Below are 26,385 nucleotides of genomic sequence, written 5' to 3'. Positions count from 1 at the left end.
AGAACTAGCATGATGCTGGCACAGAGTAAGGAGGTACGTGGTGGGAGGCCCCTTATTCCTACGGGATCCCTTCCTCCTCCTGCAGGGCTGGATGGGATCCACAGCTCCCAGGTAAATTCCAACTCCCATCAGAGCATTCATTCAGTCGCCATCCTTTCTTCCACACCTGAGCTTCTAAGGCAAGGGCAGTATGGTTTAGTGCGACGAGCTCAGTCCCAGGTTCAAATACCCGCTTTGGGCACAGGACAACTCATGTCCCCACCCTGAGGGTGGCTGTGAAGAGTGACTGTGACCCAGAGCAGCACGTGCTCAGCATGTAAAGGTCCCCGCCTGCTCGGGGCTCCATTCTGCAGGGGCTCCTCTCACACCTGCACAGAGGCCCTGGCCCCCTGCAGGCTGGTTGTGAGGCTGAAGTCACCTTTCAGCAGGAACTAGAGTCCAGCCGTGGGCAAACTACGGCCCGCGGGTCGGATCCGGCCTGTTTGAAATGAATAAAACTAAAAAAAAAAAAAAGGACCATACCCTTTTATGTAATGATGTTTACTTTGAATTTATATTAGTTCACACAAACACTCCATCCATGCTTTTGTTCCGGCCCTCCGGTCCAGTTTAAGAACCCATTGTGGCCCTCGAGTCAAAAAGTTTGCCCACCCCTGAACTAGACCCAGCAGCAAAGCCCACCAGCTCAGTGAGAGCTGCTTCCCACATCCTGCCCATTGGCCTGGCCTGGGATCCCCTCTGATTAGTGCCTTCTAGGGACCTGGCTGCGGGCAGTCCAGGGATATCTCAGAAAGCACTGTGAACAAGATGTGATTTCCTTGTATGTTTGCTTTCCAAATTCCTTAAAGAATTCCTTTAGGAATTTCTTTGAGCACTCATAGTAGCTGCTCAATAAATGCTTATGAATGAATCATAATTGCTACCAATTACCGAGTTGCAGCTATGCGCCAGGCTCTGTACTCCAAGAAAATTGTACCTGTGTTATTCCCCTTTATCTCCACAAGTGGGAAAGGCACAGAGTGTAATAGACAAAAAAAGGGGCTCTGGAGTTGTAATGTGAACTAACCCACCTCCTTCATACTAGCTGGGTGACCCCTGGAAAGTTTAAATTCTCTTAGCCTCAGTTTCCTCATCTGTAAAATGGACATAATTATCTACCTCCTAGGATTGCTATGAAGATTAAAAGATATTGATAAATAGATCATTCTTTTACATATGTGTATACACACATATATACTTATGTGTGTATACACATATGTATATAACTACATACTACACTGTCTAGTGTCTAAAACCTAGAATATGATCTTTTAAAAAAATGAAAAAGTAGTATGTTATAACAACCCAGTGAGGCGGGTGGTGGTGTCCCCATTTTGTAGATGAGAAGCTCCTCAGAACAGTATCCTCTGACAGAAGTCCAGTCAGTGCCTCCCATTGACAAGGAGTTTACTTGATTGTATCACAAGTGAGTAGGAAATTGACCTGGAGCTTTAGAAATACCCGGGATTGGGTGAACCAGTGGAGAAGGACATTCCAGGCAGGCTCAACCCCTTCAGAGACTTGAGGGTAGTAAAAGATCAAAAGAAATACTAGCCACATTTTTTCCTCCCCTTCCCATAGAGCCGTGGTCGGCAAATTGCGGCTTGCGAGCCACATGCAGCTCTTTGGCCCCTTGAGTGTGGCTCTTCCTAAGCCTTAGGAGTACCCTAATTAAGTTAATAACAGTGTACCTACCTATATAGTTTAAGTTTAAAAAACTTGGCTCTCAAAAGAAATTTCAATCGTTGTACTGTTGATATTTGGCTCTGTTGACTAATGAGTTTGCCCACCACAACCATAGAGTGCTTGAGTGCACGTTAGTGAAGTTATTTCCAACCCTATACTAGGAGACATGCTATTTATTATGCACCTAAGCTGAGAAGTAGGATAGAAATGGTTAAGAACAAGTGCTCTGGAGTGGTCTGCCTGTGTTTGAATTCCTGCCTGACATTTATAAGCTGTGTGGCCCTGGGAAAGTCTTTTAAACTCTCTGATTTTGAGTTCTCTATTTGTAAAGTAAGGATAATAATAGATCCTTTGGCGGGCTGCCTTGAGAGTTAGACAAGTTAATATTTGCAGAGCCTGTGTCATGCCTATACCTTGTATGCATTCAATACATCACAGTTTTTATTGTTTTCGCTGTTTTTATGTGGCTTATATACATAATCCAAGATTTGGGTAGATTAAACAATAGGCCAAATCATCCAACTAGTAACAACTGGTAGACACAGGATTCTAAAATTCAAATTCCATGCATCAGTCAGAATATATTAGGTTATGCTAGGTAACAAACAAGCCCCCAAATTCCACATTGTAACACAATAGGCATTTATTATTCACACAAAATGTCAGCTTCACAGTCCAGATAGTTTTGCTCATATCCACAATCAACACAAATGCCTATGGTCACAGGGGCAAGCCAAGGGTTGGAAGGTTGGGCACTAGCAATGAAATGCTTCTACCCCGAAGAAACACATGTCTCTACTCACATCTCATTGGCCAAAACAAGATATATGGTTATACCAAATTCAGGAAAGAAAAGTGCAGCCTTCCTGTGTGCACTGAAGGTGAGGAAGACAAGCTACCAGTGAACACCATATGCCCCAAAGCCAGCCTCTGTACTTTGTACTGCACTGTTCTGCCTCTCTCTGCAATAGACCATCCATTTTCGGCTTTTCCTTACCACAACAATTAGTTTCAACATCCCTTCCTCAAATTCAGAGAAAAGCATCCGATCTTTACATGAGATAATTAATCAAGGGCTCCTGTCCCTCTCCTGCCCGTCAGCGGCACTCCACGGCCAGTGCCCCCGTCAGCCCAGCCCAGGCTCCCATCCTTCCCTCTGGAGGTCCTCCTCTTCCCCATCCGTCCGCAGGGCCCTGTATTTCTCTAGCCTGCCCACGCCAGCTCTCACTTGATGTCTCAGTTTTGGAACAGAGATGCTCCAGCTGCTACCTGGGAAGGCTCTCGCCCCCCAAATATTTAGTTAGCAGCCATTCAGTTAAGTGGAATTGACTTTTTATTGGCTTTCCTCTGTACGGCTGCCACCAGCGAAGGCTGTTTCCTCCTTCCCTCTTCTCTGCCTGTCAGCTCACTCCACATTCCTATCGGCAGCCTTTAGCTCTGATCAATACTAACCGCTGTGTAACAGCTCACGCATGGCTGCTCTGGTTTGCATCGATCAGACCCTCTTCCAACAGGTAGTCAGCTATTTGAGGCAATGACTCGAGATAAACACCTACTTTTACTTCAGGCTAATTCATTTCAGATGGGGTTTCAAGGAGGCTCTGCACCCCATCTCTCTGAGACAAGCTGGAATCGTAGAATCAGGATCAACTCCTCCTGCACTCGAGATCCGAGGAGACCTTTCTTCCCCTCCCTATCTCCCCCCTCCCCTTGTAAGTTGTAAGTGCCACTTACTAACAAAATACCAAGACTGGGGGCATGGAAAATGCCACTTCAGGAAACATGTCAGCCAGCCGCCCCTCCTTCCTTTCAATGAGATGCATCCAGGGCTGTGGGAAACCAAGGGCTGCCGTGAGGCAGTGTTGTCGCTGGGCAACCAAGCATCCTTCCAGCTTCCCCAAGAATGAGGCTCACGATATCCCACAGCCCTGGTTCTCTTGCCAACTCAGGAGGCAGCCCTTGAACCCTTGTTCCTGGCTCACAAGTGAATTTGCCAGGAACTGATATTGCAAAACTAGTTGCTGTTTTGCAATTGAGTGGGGGTTGGTACAACTCCATGGCATTTGTGTTATAACCAGAAAACACGCAAGACTGGGTGGTAGGCACTCTTTTTCCCAACACGAACACTCAGTGTGGTTGAAGGGTACATCTGAGTCCACGTGATCCTGTCACCTGGGTCCCGGAACCTCTCTCCTGTTTTTCTCTTTCTCCGTGACACACCCACCTCATCAGTCCCCAAGTTCTGTTGATCCTTCCCTTGCTGTGCAACCCCAAGGTCCCCACCCTCTGCCTCAGGTGTTATCTTCCTCATTCAAGCCTCCTTCTCCTGGTGCTCGACCACTGCAGTATCCTGGAGCTGGTTGCCTGGCTTCCAGGTGCTCCCTTCTTTGTTAGTGTCACTCTGCACACAGATTAATTCTCTTAGTGCTCAGCTGCGGTTGCCTTGCTCTTCCCCAAAATCCTCAATGGCCTCCCATCACCGCCTGCGTGGAAGCCAGGTTCCTCAGCCTATATAGTTCTGGCTTCCAGAGATCTGATTCGTAGCTCCGTCTCCAGCAGAAAGCCCATACTCCAGCCCCTCTGATGACTCGCTGCTTCCTCTACGTGAGTTTTCTAGCTCTGTGCCTAAGAAAAGATTGTTATGCCACACACCACAGTTGACGTTGGCTCAAGTCCTGCCTTCACTACTTATTAGCTTTGGGACATCAGAATTATCTAACTTCTCTGCCTCAGTTTCTCCTCTGTGAAAAGGGATAATAATAATAATAATACCTATCCCAAAAGATGGTTATGAGGATTAAATAAATTAATGTATGTAAGGCATCTGAATGGCACCTGCACATTAAATGCCATGTAAATATTTCCTCTTGTTATTATCATTTTCCTGTTCTCCAAGCCACAACCCAAAGCACACCTCTCCAGGAATACTCACTCTCCAGGTCACCCTTGCAGGAAAATACAATTTCCTTTTCTGCCACCCATAGTCTTGGTTTATGCTGATAATGTAATAATAACTGGTGGGTGCTAGAGCCATGCTCAGAGCTTTTGATGCATTATTGCCTTTAGAACTTTGGGATGGATGCCTTGCATTTCCCCAGGTCCACTCTTTCTCCTTCTCCACCTTGCTTTTTGCCAGAGGAGGCCGCGCTGTCTGTCCAGTGGTTTCCAGTTGGATTTGGCCAACATGAGCACTGGCAAGAAATAGGAACAAGCACCTGGCCGGTGTGGCAGGGTTGTGGGCTCCGTCCCCAGTGGGGGGCATGCAGGAGGCAGCCGATCAATGGTTCTCTCTCATCATTGATGTTTCTATCTCTCCTTCTCACTTCCTCTCTGAAATTTGTATATATATATATTTGTTGTTGTTGTTGTTGTTGTTGTTGTTTTTTAAGAAGACATAGAAACAAGGGAGAAGTGCAGGTTGGAGTTTTTATTCTCCCAGCTCCTTCCCAGCTGAGTCACTGCGGAACAGCTTCATTTCTCAGCAGAAGGCCCTGCCTCTTGTCAAGTGGCCCTCTCGGCCTAGCCAGCTCTGTCTTCAGCTTCTTCTTCTTCATGCCCTCTCCTTGCCTCTTCACAATGGGGTGGCAACAGGGCCCCAGGGCATTGCACTCTCCCCTGTGGTTCCCAGAACCCTGACCACACCTTTCTAATGCAATTACCCCTGTAGAAACTCTCCCCAAATTATCCTCATTCCCATGCGCCACCCTGGTTGACACGGTTCTCATTACTGTGTAGATCCTGTCGTTGTTGTCAAGGATCCCTGAGATCGCATCAAGCCAAGTGATGGAGCCACATCTGCCTGGCTCCGAATCACTCCTATCATAGTAAGGATTGATAGGGGTAAGATGGCCAATTCTCTCTGGACTTCTGCCTCTTAGGCAGGATATATTGGTTTGTTTTTGCCACATGTACCTCAAATCTTAGAGGCTTAAAACAGCAATCAGCCAAAACCGGTTTGGCTCAGTGGATAGAGCGTCGGCCTGCGGACTGAGAGGTCCCGGGTTCGATTCCGGTCAAGGGCATGTACCTGGGTTGCGGGCATATCCCCAGTGGGAGATGTGCAGGAGGCAGCTGATCGATGATTCTCTCTCATCGATGTTTCTGACTCTCTATCTCTCTCCCTTCCTCTCTGTAAAAAATCAATAAAATATATTAAAAAAAAAAAAAAACCAGCAATCATTCATTAGCTCGCCATCCTGGGAGTCGGCCATTAAGGCTGAGATCAGCTGGGAAGTTCTTCTGCTAAATCGACCTGGTTTGCTTCTGCGGCTGCAGTCAGCTGACGGATTATTCTGAGGCCTGGTGGCTCAGATGGTGTCACATGCATGTCTGACCAGCCGGTAGGGAGCCACCGGGCTCACCGGGCCATGTGTCTCCAGTATCTAGCAAGCTCAGCTCGACTTCTTCAGGTGGCGGCTGGATTCCAAAAAGAGTGAAAGAAAGCCAGCCCCAGTGTACAAGCCCCTTTCCAGCCCCTGCTTGACCCGGGTGGTCTAATGTCCCAACAGGATAACCCAGAGTCTAGGGTTGGCAAAATCCAATCCACCTCTTAGAGGGAGGAGCTGCAAAAGACTGCAGCCAGTCTACCACATGGAACACTCCTTTCTAGAAAGATCTGTGCCCTCACAGCTTTATATCCTGTGTCCTCATAACCCAAGTCAGAGAAGCACTGTGGGCAGGTCCTGTGTTTAGGGGCTGGGGAGTATCCGCTTTACAGCTCGGTGAATATCTGACACCTTCCTGCCTGTTACCACCAGACTGGAAATAATTCTGAAAGGGAAGTCTCTTAAAACTTAGCATGAGGGAGTGGAATTTTTTTAATTAGGCTTCAGCAGAATTTTTAAAAGAATCTTTCTTTTCTTCGGTGGCCGCTCCCTTGTTGTAAATTTTAACCCCACCCAGTGGCATACCACAGCCAGCCTGGCCTCTCCTTCCCGTCTTCCTCAGCACTATTTGCTTGGCAGCAGTGCGCAGCTCACATCGCCACAGAAGGCCGGGGAGGCGCCTGGCTTCCTGCTCTCCTCACTTCCTCCTTTCTCTGCTCTGCTCCTCCTGGAGCTCATCCTTGTCTGCTCACTGCCACCCTGCACCCACCTGGTATCCTCCTAGGAGCAGGATTCTAGAAAGAGCTGGAAGGTTTGCCTAAAGGACTGCCCTGTGCAGCCCCCTCCATGCTGGCCCCTGCACACAGTGCAGTGACTTAGCCTAGTGGCCGGGAGACTTAGCTAACAGCCTGAACGTCCAGGAAGCCCTAAAACAGAATATTCGTCTAAAAAGTAGTTGTACGTGAAATGTGACTTTAAAATGCCTGTGATCTTGTGAACTTGACGTGGTCAGCCATTCATTAATTTATTTCAGGAGTATTTATTGAGTACCTACTACGTGCCAGGCCCTGTGCAGTCCCTGGAAATAGAGGACATAGTTTCTGCGCTTGAGAAACTTAGAGTCTGGGGCCGGCAGGGAGACAGACACATGAAGAGATGATGTCAGTTAATGAGGTAGGTGCTATGTCAGAGGATGTCCCGAGAAGGCAGAGAATGCTGTGTGTAGCCTGGGTGATTGGGGAAGGCTTTCTCAGAGGGGTGCTGTCTGGGAAGGCCTTGTCCATTGCTGCCTAGTAGAAATATACTATGAGCCACATGGGTAATTTTTAATTTTCCAGAAGCCACATGAAAACAAAAACACACCAGAAAAAATAATCCTAATAGATTTCATTCAACCCAACATATCCAAGAGACTACCAGTTTACCACACAAAAATATAAAAAGCATTAGTAAGATATTTTACAGTTTTTATTGTGCTAAGTCTTTGAAATCCAGTGTGTATTTTATACTTATAGCACATCTCAACTTGGACATCAAATCTTCAAGGTAAAGAAAAATGTAATCCTATCAACGCAGTAAAGTTTGTTTAATGGAAGCGTATGTTATATGGCATCAATTAAAACATTTAAATTAACTTAAATGAAATAAAGTTAAAAATTTGATTCCTCATTTCCACTAGCCACATGTCAAGGACTCCATAGCTGTGTGTGCCTAGTGGCTACCATATCGGAAAGCATGGGTCCAAAAGGATCCATGAATGTGAAGCAAAGAACGTAGAGAAACTAGGTCATCTTGTTCAGAAAAAAAAACTAGGGTGATCAAAGGCACATAAAACAATGTAGGGTTTGGAACTCTACACAGTTCAATATCACTGCCTTTGGAGTGTCTGGTTTATATGGGAAGACTCCAGAAAGGAGAAATGTTTACAGCATCTGATGGTAGAATTCTAGGCATCGGGCTGAAGGCAGGAGGATGGAGTGGAGAGAGGAAGCCTTCTGGAACAGCGGTCGCCAACCTTCCGGACCTCATGGACCACCAGTGGTCCACGTACCACCGGTTGATGACCGCTGTTCTGGAGCCACGTAACTCTGAGTTTGCACATTGGCTTCCTCGTGAACTATGTGGATTTGAACCTCCCTAAGCCTCACTTTGCTCATCCGTGAAATAGTGAATAACAATCCCTCTTATAATTGTGAAGGCTAAATAGAAGATTAAGCACCAGCACTGTGGTGGCTTTAGAGGATGTTGGTGTCTCATTCTAGAAGCATGGTGATGCCATGGCAGATGCTGCAGGAAGCCAAGTATGGACAACAGGCTCCAAGACCCTGTAATCTTGAGGCCAGGGTGGCCCTTGGAGCCCTAGGTCAGGCTCCATGGTGCCTCTCAAGACAGCAACCCAACAGTGTCTGCCAAGACTTGGAGGGGAGGGACAGCCAGGGCAGCACTTGCTTTCTTCAGCAGTTGGCCCTGACCCTCCAGGTGTTGGCTCCCCAAGGGAAGACCATGCTCAGAGATGGTGGCCAACAAAGAGGCCTGGAGAGAGAAGCTGAAGCCTGCCACGTCCGTGACTCCTCTGGGGCAGTTACAGCAGGGCCTAACCCGCAGGCTGAACACTGAGGCCACCCTTTGCCTGTGAGCTGCCCCTGTGATCAAAGATAGGCCACCTGGTGAGGTGGCGACACTTAGATCCTTGAAGAAAATCTCCAAATGAGCCTGCCCTATTCTTTTTTTACAGATTTAAAAAAATGTTTTTATTTATTTCAGAGAGAGGGAGGGAGAGGGAGCGAGAGATAGAAACATTAATGATGAGAGGGAATCATTGATCGGCTGCCTCCTGCACGCCCCCTACTGGGGATCAAGCCCACCACCCAGGCATGTGCCCTGACCGGGAATCGAACCGTGACCTCCTGGTTTATGGGTCTACACTCAACCACTGAGCCACGCCAGCCGGGCTGCCTAATTCTTTATAACAACTTGAAAATTAATAAAGAATATTAAAAATGCAACTTGAATTAATAAAATTCCAACTTACCTTCAACGAGCTGTAGACTATTCACCAGACAGCCTCAGGAAATGAATAACGTGCAAAATTCACCCCCTTAAAGTTTCTTTTAGAAAGTCCTGGTCGTGGGGAGAACCACTTGGTTTGAACCTTCTATCCTAGAATATGGACATTGACACCATTCTACCCCGCCGCTCATCTGTGTTTGAGTCTGTTGTCGCTTCTAGAACATTCCTTCCTGTGTATTTGTGGCACTCACCTCCTTGCCTCGCCCTAGTGGTTCCCGTAGTGGGTGTGTGTGATGAGAGCCTGTGGGGTTCTTGCTTAATTACAATTACACTACAACAACACCTTGGATGGGCCTTGCTCTCCAGACTAACATGGCCATGGGCGTGGGGAGACCTGGACCATATGTCTCAGGGAGTTTCGTTTCTGGGAGGCAGCTTTCTGGGAGTTTTCGTATTTCCGTGGGGCTTTTGCTAACCCCCAGCTTGAACTTGTTCTTTAGTTGCCAGGCAGGTTTATTGACCTTCAGGATATGGTGAAAGGTCTTCCTTCCTAGGAATATAAAATGCCTCCTTCCTCCCTTCTCTTTCCTTCTTTCTGCCAGCGTCTCTTCCTCCTCTCCTATCTCTTACCCTCTCTCTCTTTTTCTTTCCTGTCATCTCTCCTCTTCCCTCCTCTTGTCCTCCTTCCTTTGGTCCTTCTTTTTCCCTAACTACTCTTCTTCTTCTTCTTCTTCTTCTTCTTCTTCTTCTTCTTCTTCTTCTTCTTCTTCTTCTTCTCTCTCTCTCTCTCTCTCTCTCTCTCTCTCTCTCTCTCTCTCTCTCTCTCTCCTCATTCTTCCAGCTCCCTCTTTTATTGCTCCTTTCTCATCTCTTTCTTCTCCTCCCCTCGCCCTTTCTCTGGTGACTAATTCAGCTGGCTTGCTGCTGCACTGCTGAATTTGTTTGGTCATCTTCAATGTGTGCCCAGAGACTTCCAGGCAAAGGACAAACTTTGAAAATCCCTAAGACTGGAACATCCAAGGTGCAGGGCTCTGTGGGTGTCTGGGCCTGGAATGTGTAGGAGGCTTCCAGGGCATGGAGAGCTGACGTGCCCGTAGCCAGAGGGGCTGCAGATGCCCCTACCTGGACAGCCAGGTCTCCAGCAGTGGCCGGGGCCCTCCACCGGCTTTCCTTGCTGCAGAAGGAAAGCGGTGGTCTCTGGGTGCTTCTGTTCTCTCCACCCTTCGCTAACCTCCCCCTTCCCACCCTATTAGGAAAAAGTGTTTATTTAAAAAGAAATATCTGTGTGGGTTTGTTGGCATCCTTTTAACTTATGAGGCCAAGACTCCCATAGTTCATTGTGTCACAGGTCCTTCCACTTCCATTCTGCCTGTTTCTCTGCGTTCCTTTTCTATTGACTCATCTGTGCTCTCCTGCCTCTCTTCCTCCAGTCACCTCGCCCTTCTTCGCGGACACTGTTCCTTATTTCACTCTCTCACTTCTCTTCAGATGGGATACTGTGGGCAGACAGAAGCAGAGAAGTGGGACACGGTGGAGGAGACTTTGACAAATAGGCCCGGGCAGTACCCTAAGCTTTTTCTAGAGTGTCCCTAAAAATGGAGGCAAAGGGCAAGGACACACCCAGACCCATGAGTCCAAGGAGCCACCGTGGCAAACCCACCCTCCAGCCTCTCCTACATGACTCTTTTTAAAAATATTTTATTGATTTTTTACAGGGAGGAAGGGAGAGGGATAGAGAGTTAGAAACATCGATGAGAGAGAGGCATTGATCAGCTGCCTCCTGCACACCTCCTACTGGGGATGTACATGCCCTTGACCAGAATCAAACCTGGGACCTTCAGTCCGCAGACCAACGCTCTATCCACTGAACCAAACCAGTTAGGGCTCTTACATGACTCTTGAGAGAGGAGAGTCAGTGGCTTTGGGGCCAAGTAGGGCTGAGTCTGAATCCAGGCTTCATCACCTGCTGTTTGGTGTGTGCAAGGCCATGCGGAAATGCATTAAACCTTCCATGCCTCAGTTTTGCCATCTGTAAAATGGAGGGATAGCTATGCTTCTTGGAGTTTCAAGCACAGAATGAAATAGCAAATATGACAACAGCAAATATAACACTTGGACTGTGTTAAGCACACAGTGAATATTAATTTCCTCCTTTCATCCCAGAGAACACTGAATCGATAAAGACAGGATAAATAATAAAGCTTGGCAGCGGAAGCTGGTAAGAGCAGAGCATTTTGTGCCTTGGGGTTGGTGCCGTTTCCTGTGGATGGCAAAAGCCTACAGGCCAATTTTTATTCTGGGTACATTTCAGTAACTGCATTCGATTCTTTAATGTTTAAATAGTGCCTGCTTCCCCGCAGCTGGCATGAGAGTTAGACCTCCCATTAGCGTGTTTATTTATTTATTTTTAATTTCACTAGCAATGCGCGAAAGCATTCTCATGGGCAGAAATCAAAATCAAACTAGCTAGGGTACAATGAAAGTGCCCCCGGCCATCCCAGAAACCCTCACCCTCTCCCACAGGTGGTAGTAGCTTAACACGTGTCCATTCCAACCAAGAGGAAAAACTCATTCCCAGGCCTGTGTGTGCATTCAGAAATGCATCTGTTTATTTTGCGATTTCAAACATAAAATGTATCCTCACTTCTGTTATTTTACAACGTGGCTGTTTATTTCTTTATGAGTTTAAAATGCTCTGAAGATCTTGTCATTATTTTTTCTACCTGCTGCAGTGCACTCAATAATCCTCCCACTAGAATGTACACTCAATAAAAAGATGTTTTTTTTCATTTCCTGATCCCGTAAACCTCTAATATTACCTGTCACATAATAGGTGTTTTACTGCTGTGTTAACATTTACAAACATTCCTTAAATATTCAGTGAGCTAACATGGCTATCCCATATTCCTTTTTAACCATCCCCCCACTGTTGGATGTTCAGGTTACTTAGTTGTCAAAATTCCTATTACAGACAACACTGCAGTGAACACCCTTATGCTCACTTTATTGTGCATATAGGCGTGGATTACTCTAGTCCCAGGAAGGGGAATCGCTGGGGCAAAGAAGAGTCCTTTTCCCAAATATTGGTCATTGCTGCCAAACTGTCTTCTAAAGACTGGCATCTGCCCATAACCCCACTAATACCTTTTCTTAGGTACAAGCTCCCAAAATAACATGTTCCAAGATAATCATGTGTAGCCCTGTTTTGAGGTCAGGGAAGGAGGAGGAAATATGATAATGAGAAGTAAGGGGAGGTACAGAAATTCATTCATTCATTCATTCATTCATTCATTTGTCCAATCATTGATTCCATTCGAGGTATTGCTGTAAATGCTAGGCCCCTAAAGATAAATGCCGGCTACAAACCCTGGAAGATTGCATGCTTAAATACTTAATTCTTTTTTATGGAATTTATTGGGGTGACATTGGTTAATAAAATTATATAGGTTTCAGGTGTACGGTTCTATAATATATCCTCTGTATATTGTAGTGTGTGTTCACCACCCCAACTCAAGTCTCCTCCCATCACCGTTTATCCCCACTACACTGAAAATACAATGGCATAACGAGACATGGCAACCGAATGAAAGGTCTGATCCTGGATTTGATCCTGGACCAGAAAAAAACAATAGCCGTAAAGAAAAATATTGGGACATTTGATGAAATTCAAATGTGGTCAGTGGATTACATAATTTCCTATCAATATTAAACTTCCTGATTTCGCTCATTGAGCTGTGGTTGTGTAAGAGAATGTTCCTGTACTTAGGAAGTACACATTGAAGCGTTTAAAGGTAAATGCACATGATTTCTCCAACTGGCTCTCAAATGGTTCAAAAAAATATGTGTTCATATAACTCAGAGCTTTGCAGTGGAACTTTCCGCTACGAAGGCAATGCTCTGTCTCTGCCCTGACGATATGGGAGCCAAGGGCTGCATGTGCTTTACCAAGCTCTTGAGATACAGCTAATGCGGCTGAGGAATTGAATTATTAATTTTATTCAATGCAAATTGAAATAGCCACCCGCGGCTAGTGGCTGCCATATTGAACAGCACAGACAGAAACACAGAGAGAGGGAAAGAATAATGAAACAAATGGGACAAGTTGTAGAGAATTTGCCTGGCCAGTGTAGCTCAGTGGTTGAGCATTGACCTATGAACTAGGAGGTCACAGTTCGGATTCCCAGTCACAGCACATGCGCAGGTTGTGGGCTTGATCCCTGGTGGGGGGTGTGCAGGAGGCAGCCGATCAATGATTCTCTCTCATCATTGATGTTTCTCTCGCTCTTTTCCTCTCCCTTCCTCTCTGAAGTCAATAAAAATATATTTTAAAAAAAAGAATTGGTGAATCTGTGTAGAGGGTGCAGAAATTTTTTATCCTTATAATTTTTCTTTAAGTTTAAATTATATATCCAGTATTTTAATTACATAATATATGCAACATCATGTCAGAAAACTTCAAATTAAAATATTATTGATATATATTTTATTACAATTGAATTGTCACATATAAGTACAAATCTACCATCCAGGAGCCACAGAGAGGATGTGTGCAGACTTTACCATTGGGTGTACAAATAGGCACAGCCCCTTTGGAATGTAGCCTACAGAGAGACTTGCCAAACTACATGAGAAAATGCGTAGGGATGACTGTTGCAGCTTTATTGGTAACACCAAGAAATTGGAGATGGCCAAACATGTTCAACAACAGGAGAATGGTTAAATATAGTTTGCTTTATTCTTATTCTGAATTACTATAATGCTCTTCATCAGATAGAAGTAAATCTTTATGCAGTGATATAGAAAGGTGTCTAAGAATAGATGGTTGGGTGAAAAAAAAAGTAATTTGTCAAACAGAATATTTAGTATGATTGCGTATTTGTAATAAAATCACTAATACTACACACACACACACATACACACACACACACACACGAATGTGTGCACATGCACACATTCACTAGCATATATATATTCATAGGAAAAGGCTTGGAGAAACACATATGAAACCAGGTCATTCTCCAGAAATTCCCCACGTCCTGTGGGAAGACCACCCAGCTCCCTCTCTCGAGTCCTGGGGCTGGCTGCGGAGGGTCCCCACGGAGGCACCTTGTGCTGTAACAACAGAGGCTCTTCTGGCCGGGCGGCCAAAAACCTCAAGCTGGCGCCCATCAGCTTGTTAGCTGCACCAAATCTAGAAATGCCCCCTCATGTGGCCTGCGATTTCCAGGCCTACACGGTGCCCCTCCCCATCGCCCCGCAGGCAGGCAGGGTCATTACTGAGTTCCAATGAAGAGAGTGTTTATTATTGTTGTCGGTTTGATGCTGATCCCAAAAGGACCTAATCAACAGGTAATAAGACCTCATGGGAGCGATTAGAAACCTCAACTTTAACCCCGTTATAACCACAGCAGAGAGAGCCCGACTCACTCTAGTACGTGCCTCTAGCTGTACGGGGCCTGATGGGGAGGAGACGAAGGGGAAATGGGGTAGAGCCAGGGAGGTACTGGTGAGTGTGCTCATGAGTGGGCTGAGAAGAGAATGGGGAGGGGGCAGACATCCCATTTTGAGTCTACTCAATAATATGCATTATCCTCCTCCACCACCACCACCTCCTCCTCATCATCATCATCATCATGCTTCATTGAAGAGTTGTGCTGGGTTTATGAAATACAAAAATAAATAAGCCATGGTCCTGCCCCCATGATGCTCACAGGCATGGCAATAGGTCCCACAATCCAATCGGAACCATCCCACAGAACAGGTGTGTTCAGGAGGCAGCAGTGGTACTGAGGGAGGGATTACCAGCCTCATTGGGTGAGTCAGGAAAGACAAATGCACCAGCAAAATGGCATCTTGTAGTAGGTACATGTGACAGCACCTCTAGGTTGGGCATCAAGGGCTTACATTTAGACACCAACTTCTAACATGTTCTCCTTTTGACTGTGAAGCTGCCTTATACCCCTTTTCTTTCTTAATAAGGTTGGATATAAATAAATAAAACCAAAATAGTCATTAATTTTAAAATACGTACTTAAATACTTGCTTTTGTTAAACTTGGTTTTTATTCTTGACACTATTACAGATGTCCCCCCCGCCCCCCGGCTTTGCCCACCTCCACCACTCCCGCCCCCGTTCCCTGTGGCCATCACCTCACTGTCATCTGTGTCTGTGAGTTATGCCTCTATGTTCTCTGGCTAATTTCTTCACCTTATTTCCTCCAGTACCACCACCCCCTGCTTTTTGCTGTTGTAAGTTACTCACCTGCCAACCAGTTTGGTGCAAAGTTAGTCCCATCCATTAGCAAAACTTAATCATGCCTGATAACAGCGCCATGACCCATTTCTCATTACCCACATAGCATCCAAGTGCATTGTTACATAATTACCACATGACAACACCCTTGGAACTAGACCGACTAACTGCACACAGGCACAGCGTCCTCATTGCCGGTGGGTCGTTGATAAATGTTGTGGTGAATGATGGAGACAAGGAGACAAAGTCATGTCTGCAAACGCCAAATTGGCGCCCAGTTTTTTCCAGCTTGCAAGAATTGGACAGCTTCACTTGTTGTTGCACAAGAGTTTGCATTTTGCATACAATTAGCTGCAAACGTCATATCAGCTTGGTGGATGGATTTGACCAGGCCCAAGAGCACCACAAAGACAGCGGAATTCAACAGCAGCATGGCAGTCACCTCGCTGCTCAATCTTTTAGAGCCTTTGAAGCTCATCGCCCTTAGAGGAGACTTTCACAACTTGCTTAATCCTGGGCTCTCATTCCGCTAGAACAAAAGTCCTGGAAACCAAAAACCGACACCAGACACCAGTCAGTGTACGTTTCAATCCTTGTTAGAGGTGCTAAAGAACATCAACTTCATTGAATAAAAAAGAAATGTCAAATTACACAGATTCTTATTTCGTGATCATTCAGCCACCTAACAGCTGGTACTGGGTGTGGGAAAAAGAAACAGACAAAATCCTTGCCCTTAGGGCAGTGGTTCTCAACCTGTGGGTCGCGACCCCTTTGGCGGTCGAACGACCCTTTCACAGGGGTCGCCTAAGACCATCCTGCATATCAGATATTTACATTACGATTCATAACAGTAGCAACATTACAGTTATGAAGTAGCAACGAAAATAATTTTATGGTTGGGTCACAACATGAGGAACTGAATTTAAAGGGCCGGAAGGTTGAGAACCACTGCTTTAGGGGGTTTACACACTAGTTGACAGAAGCAGAAATAAGCAGAACTTGATGAGAAAAGCCAGGCAGTAGCAGAAGCTCAGGAACTAAGAGGAGAAACCCCTGGCATGGCTTGGAGGCAAGGCTTTAAGAGGGACATTCGAAGTGGATTGTGGATGATGGAGACAGTTCCTCTGGTTCTGGGCTGGTGTTCCAGGCAGGGAGGATTGTATGTGCAGAAGCACAGAGGTGGGAGGTGGTCAGTGGGCATACAGGAGAGTGGGAGAGAGAAGGAGGCAGAGGGAAGACTGGATCCAAAGAAATCTCAATCGTAAAGGTCTTAAAGGCCATGAGAAAAATATTTGACTTAGATAACCATGTATGTGTTCATGTATGTGTTTTTCTTTTTATGTTATAATTAACTAATAAAAATTGGCTATTAATAAAAAGTGGCCAAGGATGAAAGCACTCATTCCATCACGCACAATGAATGGTGCCTGGGTATAATGACCTGGTATCTTATAGCCCCACTCCCTCTGCAGGACACCTGCATCATCTCCTGTGCTTTCAGCATGGTCTGGTGACAGACATATCAACAGGCTCTGCCTTCAGGGAGCTCATGGTCCAGTGGGGGACAGTCTTGAGTTTGATCACTCGACAGTATGTGATGGAAGCAAACATAAAATGCTGTGGGAGCCCTAGCTGGTTAGGCTCAGTGGATAGAGCGTTGGCCTACAGACTGAAGGGTCCCAGATTCGATTCTGCTCAAGGGCACGTGCCCAGATGGTGGGCTGGATCCCCAGTAGGGGGCATGCAGGAGGCAGCCAATCAATGATTCTCTCTCATCATTGAAGTTTCTATCTCTCTCTCCTTCTCCCTTCCTGTCTGAAATCAATAAAAATATATTTTAAAATAAATAAATAAAATGCCGTGGGAGCACTTGGGAGGACAGAGAGCGGGGTTGAAATGCTTCCTGAAGGAAGTGACACTTGAGCTTAAAGTTGAGTAGGAGTCAGCCAAGTGAAGGAGAGTCAGAGTCAGGTCTACACCTGGAGTCCACTGTGGCCCAGAAGGTGTTGTTCTCTAGAGATGCTTTTTGTTCCCATGACTTTTGCACAGGTTCACCTGTGAGCTATCAGCTAGCCTGCCCTAATTGGTGAGAACCTTTCCAGTATCTCAAAAAGAAAATACCCTCATCCCTTCCCTGAGAGATTTGTCCCAAATGGTCATATCTGAATCCGTAGTAGCACGGAATTCCAGAGTACAGAGGCTAAACATACCATTTTACGTCTCAACATGTCCTTCTGGAGATCTCGTAATGCTCCATGTGCATTTCATAACCTGGCCTATAAATGTACTTTGTCCCAAAGAGACTTGGCCAGGTCTTCCTCTGAGGCCAGCATCACCAAATGTTCCATGAGAAGCCGAGTACCACGAGACAAGGAGTTTGACTTAAAGGTATCAGGATATCCCCCATTTAGCTTGGGATTTGGGCTAAATTACCAAAGTCCTTGTTTTGGTTTCTACATCTCTTTCACAGTATCTGCCGGAACAGCCCTGTTTTACAAATAAAAGGTGTTTTTATTTCATTAAACCTAGAAAACATTCATTGAACTCTTAGAATTTTCCAGGCACTGAGACTGGGACAGAAAGAGGCATGAGACATGAGCCCCACCCTGAGGAGTTCATGGGCTCACATAAGAGTTCCAATACAAAAATTAATTAAATGTAATTCAATATGGAAAGGGCTATACTAGAGGGAGTGTCAAAGACTGGAAACATGGGTGAGGAAGGAATTAATTCTCGGAATGTGTCTGCAATGGGTGTCCAGGGGAGGAGAGAGAAGGTGGAGGGAACTGCTCTGGGACGGGCCGGAGGAATAAGGCGACGATGCAAGTCTTGCTGGAGGAAGAGGGAGAGTCCAGTATGAGGTGCTGAGTATGACCTACACGGGACAATGCCTGAAGGTGGGACTAGAGACCTGAAGCGCTCATGGCCCAGGATTTTAAACCCTGTCCAGTAGAACTGGGATCCAGGGAGGCCTTTACACAGATCTATACGGAGGGCCACCTGGACCCAGTGGCTACCATGTATTGAGCACCTAACATGCTAAGAACCACGTTAAGCACTACGTGTGTTCTCTCATTCAACCTTTACAACAACCTGTGATATAGGTGCTATTTTACTCCTTTTTTACAGAAGATGAAACTAAGGCTCAGAGAAGTTGGGAACTTGCTCAGGGCCCCCCAATAATTGCTAGAGCTGAGGTGGTCATTTTCTTCTTAACATATGCAGATAAATTAAAGACACAAATACCAAGGAGAGACAGGCTAGCTGTGATTATGATTGTGAGAGTGCTTGGAAAGGTCAAAAAATCTATACAAATATCACCAAATGCCAGAGGTGGGGCTGTGATTAAGAAATGTACCTGTTCAATTCAACAAATATTTTTCAAAGTGCCAACATCATGCAAGGTCCTGTGATATAGATAAGAGAAGATGACTTAAAGCAAAGAAACTCACTTCTGAGAGCTTCAAATCCAGTGAAAGAAACAGATAAGCATGCAGAAATGTATCCCCCACCCCGAAAATGGACAGGACATAATGCCAGAAGAGAGGGGGAATGTGTACCCTGAATGTAGAGGCTGGAAGAGGCAGCTTTTGAGATGCATCTTGTGACGAGCTCACATACATGGTCCCCAATTCTGAATGCAGAGACAGAGGTGAGGATGGAAGAAGCAGTACTGAGGAGGAATACCTGATTAGTGAGGGGCATGTGGGTTGAAGAGCAGTGGTGTCATTAACAGAAATAAGAAAGTCAGGAAGAAGACAATCTCAACATAAAATTGAATTCAGAAGAGATGCTAAACTTCTTTGTGGCTCTGAGTTGCATTTCTCTTAGAGCAGTGGTCCTCAACCCAGGCGATTTTGCCCTCTTGCCGGGGCACATTTGGGAGTGTCTGGAGACTTTGTTGGTTGTCACAGCTCAGGGAGGCATCTAGTGGGTAGAGTCCAGGGATGCCCCCACAATGAAGTATCTGGACCAAAATGACAATAGTGACAAGGTTGAGAAATCCTGTCTTAGAGCATCCGGGAAAATGTAGCCGAAGCTTTCTATGAGAAAATGGAGAGATAAGGATAATCCAAAGGCCATTCACAAATGGAGTGTTTTTCAAAGCACACGTCCAGTTGTAAAAATCATAGGAAGGGCAGCAGAGAGCTTTGCAAAGGCTTCCAGAACACCCACCTGGGATGACCACACTCTAGGCCCCCAAAGAGCACTTTGCCTGGATTCCTTTCCCCTCCCAACAGATGGTGAGTGTCCACTTCACACCAGCCCTCCATTCCTCATGCAGGAAAGGAGTAGCCTTATAGAAGTTCATTCACGATAGCTACACCATAGAACTATATCTTATTAATATGGCAATGGTAGTCCTCGTGTCAAAAGACAATGTTCTTCACTTTCTATGTGATTCTGGGGGGTCCAAACCCTACCTTAGAAATTCTGATTTGGTAGATCTTATATGGGCCACAGAAATGTGCATATTTAATTAGTACCCCAGAAATTCTGAAAAGGTGGGCCATTGTCACAACTGAGAAATCCTTGCTCTAAGGGTACACATGGGATGGGGACAGAAGGGAGATGGAGCAGGGACATTGGCATCAGGCATCAGTTTGGGTAGGGCAAAGGCACCCAGGGCTCTGAGCTGATGGGATACAGACCAGATGGGGTTTGATGGTTAGAGAATGAATGGAGGGGGTGAGAAGGGTCTGAAGCACAGGAGAAAGGATGGTGGAGCCTATTAATGGATAAAGAGAAGAACACCAGGAAGGTGCTGATGACCAGCTGTTTTCTGATGTCTTACCCACAGAATCCTCCCTTTAGAGCAGGGGTGGGGAGCATCCGGCCCTTGGTCTGGCCCTGCCAAGACATTAAGGGTGAGTTAATTAAATGTTTGACCAAATATAGCAGGCTAATTTCTAAGTTGATCATTTTGTATGGCCCACAAATGATGTTATAAATATCCAAATGGCCCTTGGCAGAAAAAAGGTTCCCCGCCCTTGCTTTAGAGAATTCTGGGAATTCTAACCTGTAAACCAAAATCTGGGAGATGTTCTGACTTAAGTGGGATGAAAGCCACTTTCTGCCACTTCTTGATATTTCTACCAAAAATCTGCAAAGCTACTCAAACTCAGGAGACCCTCTTTGGCCAGATCAAAGAAGAAAAGGCCCACCCACCGATCAGGTCATGTCAACTCTTGAGGATCTAGTGAGTTTATTAATTTATTTGATAAATATTTTTCTGAGTACCTGGGCAGGGCTCTTCTAGAACATGAGCAGTATGGTAGGGTCATGCATCAGCTGTCCACCTTTCATTCCTTCTCTGCTCATTAGCCCAACTCTCAGTAATTAGGGAAAGGAGAGGATATGAAAGTCAACCAGTTTGTCTACTTGCTAAGGGTTTTAGTTTGCGCAGTTTGATAGCGGAGTCCTGGAAATTGTCAACAGTAAAACCCAAGGCTCCTCTCTGAGAGCTCCTTCCTCATCCGAGTTCTCCTTGCCCCCATTCTCATGTGTAAGGGGCTGATTACGATGGTGAGATGGTAAACATGATGGTAGCACCTCAAATCCTCACGACAGTGTTCCTAAGAAGGGGAATCCCACTGAGGGGGCCCCAGAGAGCCAGAAGCAGAAGTTCCACAGGGATAACACCAAGGCGTGGCAGGTGCTGGTGGCAGACTGAGGGACTCAGATCAAGACGAATATGTGGCCCAGCCGGTGTGGCTGAGTGGTTGAGCGTCGACCTATAAACAAGGAGGTCATGCTTTGATTCCTAGTCAGGGCACATGCCCGGGTTTTGTGGGCTCGATCTCCAGAGTGGGGCATGCAGGAGGCAGCCGATCAATGATTCTCTCTCATCATCAATGTTTCTATCTCTCTCTCCCTCTCCCTTCCTCTCTGAAATCAATAAGAAGATATTGTTTTTAAAAAGACGAACAAGTGATCTGCTCTCGCTCCCTCCTAGCCCCACCCGACTTCTGTTTCTGCTCAGAACAGGACACTCAAAGCTCACCTCTTAATATCTCCAACTAATGCTGCTTCTAAGAACCTGGCTGTCCAGTGTGTGACAAAAATTTTTAAATCCTGACAACAAAAATTACTATTCAAAGTGAAGTATTATTTTAGGGTGACATTATTTTTTTAAAATTCACATTTTTCATTTGTTACAACATGTAGCAGCTCTGTGAACACATAGATAAGAGGATACAATAGATATTTGACAGTGTAGTTCTCAGAATATTTGCATATCCAAGAGATTATTTCGGCAAATATACTTAGACTGACCCTATTAACCACTCACAATATTTTGTCTGGAATCCAATTCACACTCTATAGACATGTCCAATTCACACAGTAGCTCTTACGCTGTTTTCCCCTTTAGACTTTATCTTAGGAAATAAATCCATAACATCAAATTTCATGACAACATCTGCTCTGGCTGACATGATTGAAAGGGCATCTCACTCATGTCAGGTTATTCTGTTTCTTAATTTGTTCTTTATCAAACCTGAGAGGCAGCCTGTTTCATCCGACACAGAGGATGGAAGTTGCTGGTGCCGAATCCACAGCCTGCACCGGCCTTGATGGGCCGGAAGGTGACTGCAGACAGTCCTCTGAGCAGCAGTGTTGACAGGAAGCTGGAGACTCACCCCCCAGGCAGGAGTGGCTTGGCTGCTTGTGCCCAGGCCAGCAGTGCCAAACTAGCAAGCAGAGCGTCCATGATCAAGTTAGATGAGTGTATATAATGTGCAATGACCTTTTATGAAAACAAATATTAGTCCTGATATATTAGGGACTCCGATTCTCATACACCACCATTCATAGCAGCATTATTCCCAACAGCCAGAAGGTATAAGCCACCCAATAGTTCATCAACACATGAATAGATGAACAAAATGCAGTCTATCCTTACAGTGGAATACTACTGAGCTCTAAAAAGGCATGGAGTTCTGAGACATGCCACTGCATGGATGAACCTTGGAAGCATTATGCTCAGTAAAATAAGCTCAGTAAAAAAAGACATATATTGTATGATCCTAGTTACATAAAATATTCTGACTAGTCAAATCCGTAGAGACAGAACTCAGAGGTCTCCAGGGGCTTGGAGCAGAGGGGGAGTTACTGTTTCATGGATGCAGAGTTTCTGTCTGGGGTGACAAAAAATTTTGGAAATGGGGCAACAGTTATGTAACATTGTAAATGTGATTAATGTCACTGCCTTGCATGATGAAAAATTTAAATTTTTATATATAACTAGAGGCCCGATGCACGAAATTCATCCAAGGGGCTTGGCCCTCATAGCCGCAGCAGCTTGCCTCAGCCCTTGCAGCCCTGGCTTCGTCTGAAAGGTCGTCCGGAAGGATGTCCAGAAGGCAGTCTGGTCTAATTAGCATATTCTGCTTTTATTATTATAGATTATAATTTTATATACGTGTGTGTGTTTCCAGTAAATCCTAAAGCCAGACAATCAAAATAAAGACCAATATGAATGCTATAAATGCAAATTTAAAAGCTGAAGATAGAGAAGACAATAGTGACCATCTCAGAGCTACTCAGTTCAAACTGTCCCAGAAAGTAGCGCATCTGTTCTCTTCCTCGTACCCGCCTGGACTTCTCCTATGGATGTGGGTGTTTGTTTAAAGCACACACTTGCGGCTGCCTTTGGAGACCTCATCACCAAGTCTGGGGCGATGGCACCTGTCTTTGGCTGAGTTCCCCTCTGGGCCAGCACACCCGACATGAGAAGAAGTCCCGGAGCAAGCTTGCTCCCCACCACGCTCCTGCCTCGAAGAGGAGTCTTAGCATGACATCACGTTTCCTGCCTGTCCTCTCCCCACCCGGCTTCCTTTTCACCATCAGGATGTCAGCTTCACCTATTACACACTAAGAATTCTGTTGGGGTTTTTGCTGGTTTAAGAAGCGTGAAGGGAACTGTAGAGAGTCTGTGGAATGGACGGCAGTCTCCTGCCCGCCTCTCAGCCTCCAGCTCCTACTTGCTGCCATAAGGAGAAAACGCTCCTTTCTGGAACCATTATGGGAGCCCAAACCCCGCGCTGGCCACAGGAGCAGGCAGGCCGGCCGGCAGTAAAGTTTCCAGAACCCCAGGGGAGAGACTCACATTCCCCAACCAGGTGCTGGGAGAAGACTTGTGGCTTCCAACCTTGTTGGCCCGAGGCCAGACCTTCGAGGCCTCCCTCCGCCCTTCGGCTCCTTCCCATCATCTTTCCAACCAGAAGCTTGTTAACCATTTTCCTGTGCTTTTATTCAGATTTCAAGGCGCCCTCTGTGTGTTAAACTTCAAAGAAAGTTGGCTGCGGTGAGTGCAAAGCTACAACAAGTGGAAGCTCCGAACAGCTCCATTGAAAATGGTTTTGTTCAAACGAAGGGGGCTGGGACCTCTTCCCTCCACTCTCCCCCGCCTCCCTCTCTGTCTTTCCAATGAAACTGCGTTTGTGCCTGGATCAAGTTGCCCGGTATCAATCCTGAAACTTTTAAAGATGAAAAGCAGAACAGCCGCACCATATTTAAAATGTGAAATGATTACGAAATGGCACCAGGCCAATGTTGATGAATCATTGAATATGATCATAAAATCATAAAAAATAATCACCAAAAGGTAAATAAATTACCCAGCTTACTGCTTATTTTCACGGAGGGTCTGACACAAAAGCTGCAGCCATGAATGATTTATACCCGTTTTAACAATCACACTCATTTTACTGAAAGATGGTCAGCACTCGGGCTGCCGTGGGCCTCATGCCAGTTGTCGAAAGGTTAATGTTTCAGCAGCAATACATTAAATTATGAATAATCCTGGTCCCAAAATGGAAGGTTATTAGCTCAGTATGCTTAATTAGCCCGGCTAGAAGTTGGCCATCAAGGAGCAGTGCCCATTACTGCGGCCCAGCGACGATGGGGGATGGCTGCGTTGGGATGCCAGTGCCGGCGCGGGGGCAGGTCGGGGCGGGAGTGGGGTGGGGTGTGTCCTTTATTGTCTTTACATCCCGTGTAACATTACCAGAGCACCTCAGAAGCTGGTTTTCTGGATTTTGAACTCTCCCTTGGTTTCTCCGTGAAGACTTCCCCGAAAGAAATAACAGAAATTACCTGGGAGGGGCATGATACCTAGTGTTATTGACCCATCGTGATCGGCTTCCACATTCGCTCATTACTTCCCAGCTTGGGATGGACCAAAGGAACAGAGGGTACCCTTCGCGTCCAGGCCGATCTGCTAGCACGCACCCACCACCGCCGTTAGTTGAACAGCTAGTAGGTACCAGCTACATACAAAGTAGTTAACAAGTCGATTTTAGATCTTAGGGTGGGGGCAGCCCTTCAACAGCCAATTAGTGCGTGAACTGCAGCCACGTGACAGCTGGGCAGGCAGTGTAGGCCACCAGCACCGCACTGGAGTCGGGAAAGGGGTCTTGGAGAGGGCTTCCCGAAGGAAGTGCCATTTGCTCTGATCGCTGAAGGGTGAGCAGGAAGTGGCTAGATGAACCTCCAGGAAAAACTCCAGGCAGGGAATAGCTAAATCGTGTGCCCGAGTCTCCAGAGAGAGAATGATGTTAGAGAAAGATGTTGTCGCCCGAAGTCATTGCCAGCTGACAGGCTTCCTCTCATTGCTGAAAAGGAGGATTGGAAGAGCATCTGCCTGCCAGGGCCATAAAAGTGCCGTTGAGCACCTAGCTTGAATGGGTATGTGTATTTGTGTGTGCATGCATGTGTGTATGTATGTGTGTGTGTGTGCATGTGTGTGTGTCCACACCTGGCCCCACAACCACCCCCTTCCCTCCCACCATCCTGGGTGCTCCAGCTTAAGACTCGAAGTTTGCAGCCAGGAGCAGGGCCCGGACCCGCCCAGGCCGCGCTGGCTGCATCCCGCTGTCTGCACCACCGCCCAGCTCTACTTAGTACTATTAGTAGCTTGTTTTTCTAAGCCCTAAAATTCATTTTCTTTTCCCGCCTTGCTTCCAGAAAAATAAATAAAAGTGAACACATCACTCATTTAAGACGAGGAATGGAATTTAGGTTGCGTTTTTCTTTCTATTTTTATGATTAGTTAGAATTTTCCTGGGAACGCGGCCAGGAGGGCATTATGGTGAGATAATGTCCTGTATTTAATCAGCGCTGCAATGGCGAGTGAGCTGCGCTCTGCGGGGAGCAGCCGAGTTAACGCATCCTCCTCTGTCTTGTCTGTTTCCAGGGTGTGACGGGTTAGCCCAAGATGAAGACCAGGCTGAGAGGTGGCCAGGCTCCTGGCTCGAGTGATGGCCCCCGGGGGGACAGCATGCAGCCGTGACTCGCTCCCTTCATGCAGGACCCATCTGCTCCGGGAGCCCTGCGACCCCCAAAGGAGCTGAGCGACAAGGGCCCCCCAACTGACCGACCCTGGTCTTGCATCCAGTGGACACTTTTGGCGTCTTCCTCTGCACCCTTCAGAGGTCTGCTGGCGTGGACACACTCCCCACTCTCTAACGTGTATCTCGCTCCTTTGCAACCCAAACGCAATGTGCGTGGGGGAAGCGCACGGCTCCTGAGTGAACCTGGAAGTCAGCAACAGGTAGGACCAGATCCGCTCCTTCACTCGCGTGCGCCTGGCTGGCCAGAGGTCCCCAGGGCCTCTGCCGGGGGTGAAAGCTGGTGCTGCGCAGGCTCCACAGTTGTTCTTGTTCCCCGAGGTGGTTGACCCATCGCGGAAGAATGAGAGTGCCTGGCGTGGTAAGACAGAGAAGAGTATCTGGGAGAGATGTCTGAAAGGAAGGAAGAACACGAGGAGCTGGGGGAAAAGGAGAAGGGGTTTAACCTGGAGGAGGGGGCCGAGAATAGGTGTGTGGACGCAGACGGACCTTTCTCTGCAATTCACGTGGTGGCCAGGGAAACAGGAGCATGTGGGGCCCACAGAGACGCTCCCATTTACTGTTGTCCCTATTAAACTCGGGGTCTGCGGGCGCCGTCTGTGCAGGTGAGGGCACTGGAGAGAACAGGATGCCCTGAGCAACCCATAAATAGCAGGGCGAAGACAGCGTGTTTATTACCTAGCCCCACGGAGCCCATACAAGCGCTCTCCCAGGGCGCGAGA

Source organism: Myotis myotis, unplaced genomic scaffold (genome assembly GCF_014108235.1).
Source record: "Myotis myotis isolate mMyoMyo1 unplaced genomic scaffold, mMyoMyo1.p scaffold_m19_p_19, whole genome shotgun sequence".
Classification (NCBI taxonomy): Eukaryota; Metazoa; Chordata; class Mammalia; order Chiroptera; family Vespertilionidae; genus Myotis; species Myotis myotis.
The sequence above is the reverse complement of the archived record's forward strand: the minus strand, read 5'-3'. Positions refer to the sequence as shown.